At 42.0% G+C, this 12,183-nt stretch overlaps 1 protein-coding gene across 3 annotated transcripts in view; it reads right to left on the reverse strand.

Moving 5' to 3' along the window:
• Positions 1-12,183, reverse strand: part of ELOVL7 (ELOVL fatty acid elongase 7) — a 76,119-nt gene that overhangs the window by 51,142 nt on the left and 12,794 nt on the right. The window lies entirely within an intron of this gene.

Below are 12,183 nucleotides of genomic sequence, written 5' to 3' on the forward strand. Positions count from 1 at the left end.
ACAGGATAGGCAAATGCACTGAGGAAGGAGTGCAAATGAGGAATAGTGAGAAAAGACATTTAAATGAGAAGCTTTCAAAAGGTGAAATATTACATAGAAACATATTTACGTAAAAGAGTTCAAACAGACAGTTCTGCTAGAGTTCTACCACTCTGACAACCGCCACCCCCTCAAGCTTACTCCAAAGCACCAGCTCTGTGCAGAGTCTGCAAGCCCTAGCCTATAAGCAGAGGGAGACTCTAGAGCAGTGGTTCTCAACCTTCCTAATGCCGCGACCCTTTAATACAGTTCCTCATGTTGTGGTGACCCCCAACCATAAAATTATTTTCATTGCTACTTCATAACTGTAATTTTGCTACTGTTATGAATCATAATGTAAATATCTGATATGCAGGATGTATTTTCATTGTTACAAATTGAACATCATTAAAGCATAGTGATTAATCACAAAAACAATATGTAATTATATATGTGCTTTCCAATGGCCTTAGGTGACCCCTGTGAAAGGGTCATTCAACCCCCAAAGGGGTTGCGACCCACAGGTTGAGAACCGCTGCTCTAGAGCCAGCATGTCAGACTCAAAGGTTAACACAGGCCCAATAAACGAGGCATGCGGCCAGCGAACCCCGAGTTTGACATGCTTGCCCTAGAGCAGTGATGGCGAACCTATGACATGCGTGTCAGAGGTGACACGCGAACTAATTTTTTTGGTTGATTTTTCTTTGTTAAATGGCATTTAAATATATAAAATAAATATCAAAAATATGTCTTTGTTTTACTATGGTTGCAAATATCAAAAAATTTCTATATGTGACACAGCACCAGAGTTAAGTTAGGGTTTTTCTAAATGCTGACATGCCGAGCTCAAAAGGTTCGCCATCACTGCCCTAGAGGGTTTAATACAGTGACCTCGCTGTATGAAGAGTGAATGTGAGGCCCTAGCTGCTTTGACTCAGTGGATAGAGTGTCGGCCTTTGGACTGAAGAGTCCCGGGTTCCATTCCAGTCAAGGGCACATGCCTAGGTTTTGAGCTCAATCCCCAGTAGGGGCGTGCAAGAGGGAGCCAATCAATGATTCTCTCTCATCATTGATGTTTCTATCTCTCTCTCCCTCTGCCTTACTCTCTGAAAAAAATAAAATAGAAAAAGTAAGAATGTGAGGCAGTGAGCCTGTGGGAAGGGAGACCAACTAGGCTTTCACTGCTATCATCCCGGTGAGAATTGTTTAAAGGGCTCAACACGGGCAGAGGTAGTTTAGGATGTGCAGTCTCGGCGAATGCAAAGTCAAGAAATATTTATGAGGCAATATGGGAAGGGCTTGATGATTCACTAGACAGGATAAAGGGATGGGATAGCATAACTAAAATGTCTAGATTGGCCCTAACCGGTTTGGCTCAGTGGATAGAGCGTCGACCTGCAGACTGAAGAGTCCCAGGTTCGATTCCGGTCAAGGGCATGTACCTGGGTTGCAGGCACATCCCCAGTAGGAGGTGTGCAGGAGGCAGCTGATTGATGTTTCTCTCTCATCGATGTTTCTAACTCTCTATCCCTCCCCCTTCCTCTCTGTAAAAAAAATCAATAAAACATTTTTTTTTTGGAAAATGTCTAGATTGGTTTTGGTAACTATGAGCATGGTGGTGTCACCAGATGAAATAAGGGAAAAGGAAGTGGGACAGGTTTAAGGGGCAGGAGGTTCACAACTTCCAGTGTGACAAGCCTATGGGATGCTCAGGTGAAGATGGCACTTGGGAAGAAGGTCAAGGTATCTAAAGAAACAAGAGTTTGGAAGCTTTCACATCTAGATGGTGATTAAAACCATAGTAATAGATGAATGAAAAAAATTGTGTTCTAAAGACAAACCCTTGAATAATACTATGATTAAGGGGTAGGTTGAGGTAGAGAATCTTACAAAGAAGATGAAAAAGGAAAAGTCAAAAGGACACGAGACTTAGTTCATGCAGAAACAAACAAAATTGGGAGAAATTCTGAAGAAGGAGACAGTGATAAACATAGTCAAATGCACAGAGAGGTCCAGTGTGATAGTGCTGAATGGTCTCTACTGACTTAAATGAACCTGGAAGCCCCTGTGACTTTAGGAAAGTTAAGTAGAGTGATCAGGCACAAGCCAAAACATAAAGGCAAGTGAGAAACAAGACACTGAGCAGGTCACTCAAGAGGTCTGCTTGTGAAGGCTAGAAAAGAGAAAGGAGGTACAAAATCAGGCTGTATCATTTTTGGTAAAACCTTAATATTTTTGTAGTGAGGGGACGACGCAATAGAGAGAAACAGGAGGAACAACCAAGAAAAGTCTGGAGGAGGGAAGGAGGGGAAGGAGACAGAGGCCTCCCAAGTGGTGCTCTTCTTCCACTGGGGCAAGGTGGCACCTCATCTTCAAGAGGGGAAAAGAGGAGGAGGGCAGGACGTAGGTGAGTTAATAAGGGGGAATGAAGCCAGGGCCCATGTGTGGATTATACCATACCCATCACAAATCTTGATATTTTCTAGAATCCAACCACTCTCCATTCTAATGGTAGTCCAAGTCACTGTCCTCTCTCACCTGAATCACTGCAATAGTCTCTCAACTGGTCTCCCTGATTTCACCCTTGTCCCTCTTCAATGGATTCTTCACATTAAAAACAAAACAAAACAAAACAAAACAAAAACACCCAAGTCATGTTACTTCTCTGCTTAATATGTGTCAATCAATGTCTTCCCATTTCACTCACTTAATAGTGAGTTTCTATAATAGGCTTTGAGGCTCTACGTGATCTGGGCCCTCCCTTTCTGACCTTACCTCCTCCTCACTTCTCTTACCTAGCTTCAGCCACACTGGGCTCCCTGCCCATCCCTGAACACACCAAAAATGCTCTCGCCTCAAAGCATTTGAAACCACTGTTCCCACAACCTGAATTCTCTTCTTGCAGATATCTGCCACAGCAACTGCTTCACTTCCTTCTGATGTCTGATAAAATGTCACCTTCACCACCCCCACTAACATGAACTTGCCTATCTTCATTGCTTTATTTTTCTCTACAGCACTTTTCATCATTATATATATTTTTTCCAGCAGTATTCTGTATTTTTGTATTATCTGAACTCCCTATTCCCCAATTTCACTGGAAATACTAGCTCCTCAGGGTAGGGATTTTTTTCTATTTTTGGCATTGCTGCCTCTCAAACACCTGAGACAGTGCCTGGGACATGGCAGACATTCCAATGCCTCTGGATGAATGGCTAAGTCCTCTCAAAAGTAGTGTATGGGCATGGGGTGGGAGGTTATGTTTGGAAGATGATGGGATTGAAGATATAAGAGAGTGAACACAATGGAACATGAGTTTTAAAGGATAAGGGACAGAGCTCAACATGTGGATAACAGTAGGAAGAAACAACAGAAAGGCTATAATACCTAGTAAGGGGTTTCTGTTTTAGGCAGTAACAAAGAATTACAAGAATGAGAGGAGGGGTGAGAATCAATTGGCCTCAAAATCTTGCCAAAACAAGCCAGAATTGGTAGTAACAGGTGGAGTGGAGGCAGGAATAGGAATAGGGCATGAAGCCCCGTCAGTGGAGATGGTATCCAGAGGTGAATGTGTAGGTCATGTGGATTGATGAATCCTAGAGAGAACCTACACTAATAAAAGAGAAATATGCCGAAACCAGTTTGGCTCAGCGGATAGAGCGTCGGCCTGTGGACTGAAGGGTCCCAGGTTCGATTCCGGTCAAGGGCATGTACCTTGGTTGCGGGCAAATCCCCAGTGGGGAGTGTGCAGGAGGCAGCTGGTCAATGTTTCTCTCTCATCGATGTTTCTAACTCTCTATCTCTCTCCTTTCCTCTCTGTAAAAACTCAATAAAATATATTTAAAAAATAAATAAATAAATAAAAGAGAAATATGCAAATTGGTGTCACTCTGCTACACCTACCAGCCAATCAGGGCGAGTGTGCAAATTAACCCAACAAAGATGGCGGTGGCCATGGAGCTGGAGGCTTGGGTTGCCCCCAGCGATGGAGGAAGCCAAGCTTCCAGCCCACCCTGGCCGCCACTCAAGGGAGAGAACAACACGCAGAGATCAACACAGAGGTGTGCCTGCTCCAAGCCACTGCAGTGTGGCTGGGGGCAGGCCCCCAGTGGACACACACACAAACACACACACACACACACATACACACACGGGGCGACTGCTCTGAGCATCCAACGTGGCTGGGGGCAGGTCCCCAGCGGACACACACACACACACACACACACACACAGGGTGACTGCTCTGAGCCTCCAATGCATCTGGGGGCAGGCCCCCGCAGAAACACACACACACACACACACACACACACACACACACACGGCGCCTGCTCTGAGCCTCTGCTGCCAGACTGTGGCTTAGGCCACGGGGAGCAGGCCTAAGCCGTCAGTAGGACATCCACTAAGGGCTCTTGAACTATAAGAGGGGGCAGGCTGGGCTGAGACCCCCCACCCCCCCAGTGCATGAATTCTGTGCACCGGGCCTCTAGTACAAATCATAATGCTCTTTCCCATTACAAATGAGCATGTAATTTATTCCCTTACCTTGTAATGATTAACCAACAATAGAAATAAAGCAATTTTCTGAATCTCAACCAAAACATTCCCCTGACCCGGTTTTCCCAAGACCAACTTTGGCAGCACAATCTACCCACGTTTCTGGGCTAAAAACCTTGGTCTCCTATTCTTCCTTATCCAAACCTTCCTTTCCTTCACCTTCTCTTTACTTTCTCTGCCCTTCTCATGCCTTTCCATCCATATAGTCATATATGTCCTCTCCTATTTCACACCCTAGTTTCCTTTTCACTTGACAGTGTGACAAGCCAGCAACCTGAACCAGACAGTTCAAAGCACCTCTGACCAGGTCCTTTCTTTTTTTCAGAAATTTGTAATAGAACCAAGCTGGAGTTCCTGACCATAGACTGCATTAACTAGCCTCCTTTTAGTCTACCATCCTCACTCACCCTGATTCCTGATAAACTAGTCTTTCAGCCAAGTAAACTTTCTTGCTGTTCCTGGAGTCTCCCTGTTACACCCTCACAAGAACTGTAATAGGAATACATTCTTCAGACTTTCAGGATTTTGCCTTTTCTTGTTTTCCTTTAAAAGTTATCATGTACTTTTAGGGCATAAAAATTGTTTCTACTACTGAAATAAACCCTAAAAATAAATAAATTTGCCCTGCTTTATTAATTTAACAGAGCATATGTCTACCATTATCTCATTTTTGTTACTCTTCAGTTAAAGTATTTATAGTTATAGGAAAGTATATTAAATATATCATATATGGGACCTATGGGAACACTGGGAATAAAGAAATAGCAAAGTTATTAAAATATAAACTGTCAGATTGCTTAATAACATTACTATTTATCTACATGAGGTAAGCGTTATGTGAATTTCTATTGTTTTTAATATTTTCTTATGACTCGTTCTACAATTTGTTACATAGACTGCACATCATCTTACTAGCCAAGAATCTCTACACTACTGCCCTTTAGTCAGTAGTTGATTTATATTTATTTTTTATAATTTTCTTATTGATTGGATATTTGATGGCACTAATGGATTACCTTTAACTTTTTATATGTAATAATGCAATTATGGTAATTTTTGTTAAGTCCTGATCTTTTGGAGATATACTGAAATATTTACAGATAAAATAAGATTAGCCATGAGCTTGGGTAATGTGTACATCTAGTTTCATTATATTCTCTCTACTTTTATAAATGTTTGGAAATTTCCATAATATGAATTTTTAAAAAGAAATAAAACTTCCATTTTGAAAATGCTTATGTTTGTTTGGAGTGGTTTTTTGTTTGTTTGTTTGTTTTTGGTTTTGTTTTTAAAGTACACTGGGAGATGGTTTGTTTTTTTGTTTGTTTTTTTGGGGCGCTTGGCGCCAGAAGCGAGAGCCCCTCGGGGCTGGAGATGGTTTTTGTTTCTTCATCTAAATAGTTCCCAGCTTTTTCCAAGTAAAACTTTGACAACCTTCAAAAAAAAAAGCCTACAAGAGGCTACAAAGCAATTTACCAACATGTTATAATGGTAATTTCTGGGTGGTGGTGAGGACAAAAAGGGGTTCTATGGAAAGTAACCTCACAGGGTGATCTGATCCTAAAATCCTAACTGGGTAGTTAGGTAGCCACTCCCCATACGTATACCTTCTTTAGTGAAAGGTTTTAAGCCAGCCCTGCCTATTGTTCTCTGGCAGCTAAGTTAACACATTTTTGAAATACCAGAAGTTACACCCACCTTGCTTTCTCCAATCGTCCTTATGCCCTCTCTTTAATTTCAAATGCATAAAAGCTGAAAAACTGTTATTCTCCAGAACATTTAAGATCAGTTGGACTCAAAAAATTCATAAAAATTTTTCCATAAGTTTGGACATTTCTTATATCGACAGTGGGAGATGTCTGTTTTCTTACTTGTTACAAGTTTTGGGTTTCCTTGTTATGTTTTCCATATTTCTAAAATCAGCATATACTATTACCTTAGTCAGAAAATAAGCAGATTTTTCTGATTATATGGAAGTATGATTTTCCATGTGAAGTACAGAAAATCTGTCTATATCATAAATCGCTATACCTTTCCCTATATTTACTATGAAAAATGTTAATGAAAAATATGTACATCTAAGTCCAGCTATCCACAAAACTACCTGTAGTCTGACAGCAGGATGGAAAGGGTGAGTTTTGATTGTCATTGGGAAACTCATGCCACACAAGATCATTGTGAAATGATAGAAAGATCGGTAAGATTTGGTCTCATTTTGGCAAGACAGTCCTATTGACTAATACAATTGAGTGCTCATAATGAACCCTCTAAGAGCAAATGGTCTAGAGGAGTCAAGCATTTCTGGGAATGTGATACACGATATCTTACACAATTTTCATTTTAAGCTTGGCTTGGACAGGGTTCATGCCGGGATGCTGATATGTAGCTATATTTTTATTTTCTCTCACATTTCCTTTAAAGGAGGTGGGGTATAGAAGAGAAGTTTCTCGCCACCCTTGAATGAGAGGAAACAGTTCATATGTTTTTGACTCTTGCCCCCTACATAATGCTCTCCTCCTCCTCTTCCCCTACATCATGTTATTCTCTATGTGAGACTCAGCTGAGAGGCATTCAAAGACCTTGTTCACAATCACAACTCAGGGCTCCTGAGACTCAGTATCAGAAACTGCAAAGTCCTTGGAGGAAGGGACCACATCTCCCTTCATTTACTCAATAAATATCTGGCCACCTGGTATACGCCAAGCACCCTTCTAGCCACTAGAGGTACATACAGCAAGATCCCCGTTCTCATGGAGTTGGCTTTCTTATGGGAAGACACACAAGCAAGCAAAGATAAACACAAACATAAATAAGACAAACGGTGGCAAAAGGTATGGAGAAGTGCTACGTGAGAGTGATGTGCCGGTCACCAGGGAAAGAGGACTGCAACGGAAGAATAGTGGGAAAGATCTAGAACACTTGAGAAGATATGAGGCGTAAGTGATCCTGGAGGAGATAACAGGGAGGGCACAGGCCTGGAGGCAGGAACGAACTGTACATCAGAGGAGCAGGGAGCAGGGCACAAGAAGGACAGTTATGCTGGATGACCTGGAGACCCACCTCTCCAAGTGTCTTTTAGATGAGGGGGGATATAGACCCAGGCAGGGCCTTGAGGCTTCAATTAGAGCCAGGGTTTTATTCTAGGTGCAACAGGAAGCCATCAGAGTCTTTTTAATTTTATTTTAGTATGAATATTTTCCTATTTTAAATTATGTAAAATACACATAGCATGAAAGTTAGCATCTTAACCATTTTTAAGTGGTGTTAAATACAGTCATATTGTTGTGCAATCATCACCACCGTCCAGCTCTAGGACTCTTTACATCTTGCAAACTGAACCTCTCATCAGAGGCTTTTAAGCAAAGCAATGACATAATCTAGCTTATGTTTTTAAAAATTAATATCGTTGCTCAATAGAGAATTGATTGCAGGGAGACAGTAGGATTGGGAGTTTATTGATACATTTTGTGGACATAGCTGACAAGACTGCTGCTAATTTGGATGTGGGCATGATATACTGGTAGAGAAAGAAATGAGGAGAGGAGATGACGTCTAGATTTTTTTTTTTAATATATTTTTTATTGATTTTTTACAGAGAGGAAGGGAGAGAGATAGAGAGTTAGAAACATCGATGAGAGAGAAACATCGATCAGCTGCCTCCTGCACATCTCCCACTGGGGATGTGCCCGCAACCCAGGTACATGCCCTTGACCGGAATCGAACCTGGGACCTTTCAGTCCGCAAGCCGACGCTCTATCCACTGAGCCAAACTGGTTTTGGCGACGTCTAGATTTTTACATCTCCAGTGTCTATAGCCAATGTTTATTTCATAAATAAGTGAATATTTATCTAACATTTAAAAAGTAGAAATCTTTATTCCTAGAAACGAGGACAACAGACATGGAAACTACCAAAGATGTGGTAGATGTCTCTTTTCTAAGGTCCAACTATCTGCTAATTCTGTCCTTATAGCATAAAGTTGATAGTTGGTTCATGTCAACATTATCAGCCTAATCCCAATTTAACATTAAAGGCTAATCCTTTTTATGCATATAGTAAATTTTATTAAGTACTTCACATAAATTACTTCATGAATTTCCTAAATAAATAGTTTTTAACCTTTGAGACTATGGTGCTATAGGCAAATTTGATGTTTTGGAGAGTTTTATGAATCTTCCAAAATCCACCTAGAGACCAAGCTTGGGTTAAAGAAGCCCTGCTCCACCTTATGTGAGTTGTTATTGCATACCATTATGAGAACCTACACTTTATTAGCCTAGTCCTGGGGCCTTTGGAGAAATGCTTTCAAAGAGTTTACCTTCATTAATGTCCATAATAAATGAGTTATCAAGAACCAATGTTAATTTTTAAAGTACCTTTCCATCTTTAGCAAAACTGGTATCCAAAATATCACACATGAAGTAATTCAAGATCCTCTTAATAAGAACCCACTTGATAAATCCCTTTTAAAATTCATTTCTAGGGGAAAGAAGTACTACCTTACAAATTTATGTATGATGGTTAAAAACCAAACCATTAAGAGTGGTGGAGCCCTGGCCGGTTTGGCTCAGTGGATAGAGCGTCGGCCTGCGGACTCAAGGGTCCCAGGTTCGATTCCAGTCAAGGGCATGTACCTTGGTTGCGGGCACATCCCCAGTGGGGAGTGTGCAGGAGGCGGCTGATCAATGTTTCTCTCTCATTGATGTTTCTAACTCTCTATCCCTCTCCCTTCCTCTCTAACTCTCTATCCCTCTCCCTTCCTCTCTGTAAAAACTCAATAAAATATATTTTTTAAAAAAAGAGTGGTGGAAACATTCTCTTACTTTTTCAATATGAGCTCCCAGCTAATAATTAAATTTTAGTGATTCATTTATCACAACTACATTACCTAGATTTTCCCCTTCTATGCTTAGATCTTAATATGTTTATTGTGAGCATTTCTCAAAAAAGTGCAATGTGAATAATGTACTATCACATGCAAACTTTGCAGTTGTCCTATTTTATAAGCATATCATCTGTCCTCCTCCATGCTTTTTTAAAATTTTTGTTTGTTTTGTTTTGCTAATCCTCACCCAAGGATATTTTTCCACTGATATTTTAGAGAGATTGAAAGAGAGAGGGAAAGACAGAGAGAAACATCAATGTGAGAGAAACACATCAATTGGTTGCCCCCTGCCTGTGCCCCTGCCCTTGACTGGAATTGAAACTGGGTCCCTTTGGTCTGAAGGCTGATGCTCTATCTACTGAGCCAAACCGGCTAGAGCTAATTTATTTTTTTAATGTTTTTATTGATTTCAAAGAGATGAAGGGAGAGAGAGAGAAAGTTAGAAACATCAATGATGAGAGAGAATCATTGATCAGCTGCCTCCTGCACGTCCCCCACTGGAGGTCGAGCCCGCAACTTAGGCATGTGCCCTGACTGGGAATAGAACAGTGACCATCTGGCTCATGGGTCGATGCTGAAACACTAAGCCACACCAGCCAGACCATGCTTTTTTTATTTTTTCAAGATAAGGAAGCAGACTCTGAGGCCACATGTAGTAAGTGGCAGGTTGAATATAGTCAGAATATCTATATTCCAGATCTAGGTCTGCCACTCACCACCAGTCAGGTGACCTTGCAAAAATCACTTAAATCTCCTGGAGTCTCAGAGTTTTGGTCTTTAGAATTGAGTTCAGAGCACCTATCACCAAAGGTTGCAAAAACTGAGATCATGAATGCAAAATTTTTTCTTGACATATAAAAGCAAAGAAAGCCGAGGTGTAGAAACAGTAGCAGTAGCAGCAGCACATATTTGCCTGTTAATAAGGAGAGAGCTAACAGTCCACCCCTGCTCTGTCTACTGATGAAATGTGACGACCAAATTGGGGGGGCTGACTAGGGGGTGCCTAGCAAAGCAGTGGGCACTAACTCTCCATTGACTTGACCCCTCCCTAGCCCCACTACTTCCAGAGATTATCAGGCAGTCACCCCAAGGGGATGAATTTTGGCTAAGAACAGAAAATGAGAATAGAAAAGGTTGTTAGATGAGGCAGCATGACTTGGCTGGATGGTTTAGTCATCTTTGCTAAGATAATGTATTCTTGTTTTACATTCTGTCATTGTTCAGGGTTAGCTTTTATAACACATGGGCCTCAGGGCTAGGTACATCATTGCATTGCTCTGGACTTCGGTTTTCTCACCTGTAACAGGGGGACGCATAATCCTTGCCCCATTCAAAATCTGTAGTAAAGTGTCAGGAGTAATTAATGTTGTTACATTTATTATATGTATGAAAAGGATTAGCCTTTAAGGTTAATGTTGGAATTAGGCTGATAATGTTGACATGAATCAACTATGTAGACTTTATCCATGCTATAAGGACACAATTAGCATAGACAAGGATGAGGATGGGAAAATTAGCATAGACAAGGATGGGGATGGGAAATTAGCATAGACAAGGATGGGGATGGGGCAAAAATTCAGTAGTAAAGCACATTCAGAGTTAAGGCTAACAAAGAGAAAGTAATTAGTAAGTTAGAAAAGCTCTTGACCTCTAATCTGAACTTGCTTCTGGTCCCAGCATACTCAACAGGCTTGTGACCTTGGCCAAATGACTTGGCCTTGCTAGGTTTCAGTTTCAACAATGAAACAGAGAAGGTGGGCACAAATGACCTCTAAGGTCCTTTCCAGCTACAAACACTTCTAACATGTCTTTAACAAATAAACAAACAAACACATAGACACAGACAGCAGAGGGTGATCACCAGAGGGGAAAGGGTGTGAGGGGAGGTTGAAAAGGGTAAAGGAGATCAAATATATGGTTATGGAGGTAGACCAGACTTGGAGTGGTGAACACAAAATGCAATATACAGATGATGTATTATAGAATGGTACACTTGAAACACACGTCATCAACCAATGTCACCCAATAAATTTAATTTAAAGAGACTATGAGAGAAATGAAGGAAATTAAAAGAGATAATGCATGGAACTTTATAAATTGTGAACTACTAAATAGGTATTGGTTATCCTAGATAATAAATGCCTAATATGCAAATTGTCCCCTCGGGCAGTCTTTTGACCTGGATTTCGACTGCTCGCTATGACGTGCACTGACCACCAGGAGGTGGCGCGGAACATGGCAGGTGTCAATGACGAGCCGCTGCCAGCCCCAATGGGCTCCGATGAGAGCAGGACTGCGGTGGGATGGTGGAGCAGGTGAGTGGGCGGCACCAGGTCAAGGCGGGTGCGAGCAGTGGCCTGATAACCCACAGACAGTGACCAGGGGCCGCAGTGTGGGGTGGGGCCCGCTGCCCAGCTCACAGGCGCTGAGGGAGCCGGGAGGGGGGCCTGGCTCCGACCAATGGCTCCACAGGCAGGATGGTGGAGCAGGTGAGGGGGCAGCACCAGGCCAAGGTGGGGTGCCAGGCGGGGCTGTGGGGCTGCAAGGTTGTGGGCGTGAACTGGGGCCTGATCTCCACAGGCCACCCCGAGGGACCCCACCCATGGACAAATTCGTGCACTGGGCCTCTAGTTATTAATAAACGTAAGACCTACCTTTAGAAAACATTTTCTACACACTCATAGCCCAGAAAAGGTTTCACTTCTTCACGGCTTAGGTGGGAGAACT

The sequence above is a fragment of the Myotis myotis genome, unplaced genomic scaffold, assembly GCF_014108235.1.
Source record: "Myotis myotis isolate mMyoMyo1 unplaced genomic scaffold, mMyoMyo1.p scaffold_m19_p_5, whole genome shotgun sequence".
NCBI lineage: Eukaryota > Metazoa > Chordata > Mammalia > Chiroptera > Vespertilionidae > Myotis > Myotis myotis.